Genomic DNA, 1,603 nt, shown 5'->3' with positions numbered 1-1,603 from the left:
TTCTTTTGCTATGTTTCATCTGCTGCTGAAGTTACACTGTGTCAGTCAGGACAACTTGGTTGTTCAAAACTTCTGGCCGTGCTGATGGTTCTCTTCATCCTAACCAGCCTAAACTGTATGAAGTACTGACACACGTTATTGAATGAAATAAAACAAGCACCCTCTATTGTTGAAGTCAGACATCCTGCAAATATAAACTAGTAATTTTTAGAGAAAAATAGATTAGCTTTGGCGTTGTTGCAAGCAATATCATCTCCTTGATCTTAAACTCTGCAGAATTAACAGAAAAGAATGATGTCCAGGACAGGTATGTCCTGTCAATTGGGGTAAGACTGATTCAAGCACAGGGCAGCGCCAGCAACAACCCAGTACATCATCCGGTGGGAAACCCGAGGCATGCAGGTAGGGAGCACGGTCCCTGCAGCCTTCTGATGCTTCTTCAGATATGTAGGTGTGGAAGAAGCTGTCAGGAGTGGGCTTTGACATCTGGTTAGGAAGCGGTTACGGCTTTTCATGCATGGTGGTGGAGGAGCTTTGAAAGCTTTTTGCAGTTATAAAAGAAGCATGCTGTCTGCACCCAACAGAAAGCAGAGTGGCTTATTGGCCACTATTTATACAAAGAGAAAGGATCTCCAGGCCAGTTAAGCTGAATGCAAATATTTTCAGTGAAGGTAAACATATATATTTTGCACTCAAACACTAGAGGAGGAACTGCAAATGAAACGGAAGCAACAAGCATCCAGCAAATTTTACCGGGAATAGAGATATACAGAACAAAATCCTAATAATAGTAAAATCAATGCGAATATTGTCAACCATTGCAGCAGGGCCAGGATGTTACTCAGCTTCCTCAGCCCACAGTGATTTCAGGCTATTTAGGTAGCTCTTAACTACAGCTTCCCTAACTAGGCCCCTTGCTGTTCCCATTTCTGGGTTTTTTTACCCAGTTCCTGTGTCTCAATCTCCTATTTTCTAACCATCTAGGCTTGCACCTTCAAGTGAGACAGGGTTAATGTGGCACTTCCGATTAGTAATCTGCCTATCCTTTCCATGAGTTTCATAGGGGATTTGCATTTGACTGTCCTCCTCTTCTGAGAGATGGGGAGAGACACATTGAGGGTACAGCAGGGTAATTAGTGGAAGGAAAGAAAGAGGAAAAAAACCAGATTTTTTTCCCCCATATTTCTTCTGCATTGGATACATTCATACTACACACAATAGGATAACCCCAAACTATAATTGAACTGTACCTCTATCAGAGGAAAAATATAGCATCACAGAATCATAGAATCATTAAGGTTGGAAGAGACCTCCAAGATCATCCAGTCCAACCGTCAACCCAACACCACCAGGCCCACTAAACCATGTCCCTAAGCGCCTCATCTACATGTCTTTTAAATACTTCCAGGGATGGTGATTCAACCACTTCCCTGGGCAGCCTGGTCCAATGTTTAACCACTCTTTCAGTAAAGAAATTTTTCCTCACGTCCAATCTAAACCTCCCCTGGCGCAACTTGAGGCCATTTCCTCTCATCCTATCGCTAGTTACTTGGGAGAAGAGACCAACACCCACCTCGCTACAACCTCCTTTCAGGTAGTTGTA

General features: G+C 43.2%; 1 protein-coding gene across 1 annotated transcript in view; it reads right to left on the bottom strand.

Annotated features, from left to right (window-relative positions):
- Positions 1–1,603, bottom strand: part of PIEZO2 (piezo-type mechanosensitive ion channel component 2) — a 270,740-nt gene that overhangs the window by 50,271 nt on the left and 218,866 nt on the right. The gene's annotated exons all lie outside the window — the stretch shown is intronic.

This window comes from Pygoscelis adeliae, unplaced genomic scaffold (assembly GCF_000699105.1).
Source record: "Pygoscelis adeliae isolate BGI_AS28 unplaced genomic scaffold, ASM69910v1 Scaffold42, whole genome shotgun sequence".
Lineage (NCBI taxonomy): Eukaryota > Metazoa > Chordata > Aves > Sphenisciformes > Spheniscidae > Pygoscelis > Pygoscelis adeliae.
This window is presented reverse-complemented; position numbering and strand designations above follow the sequence as displayed.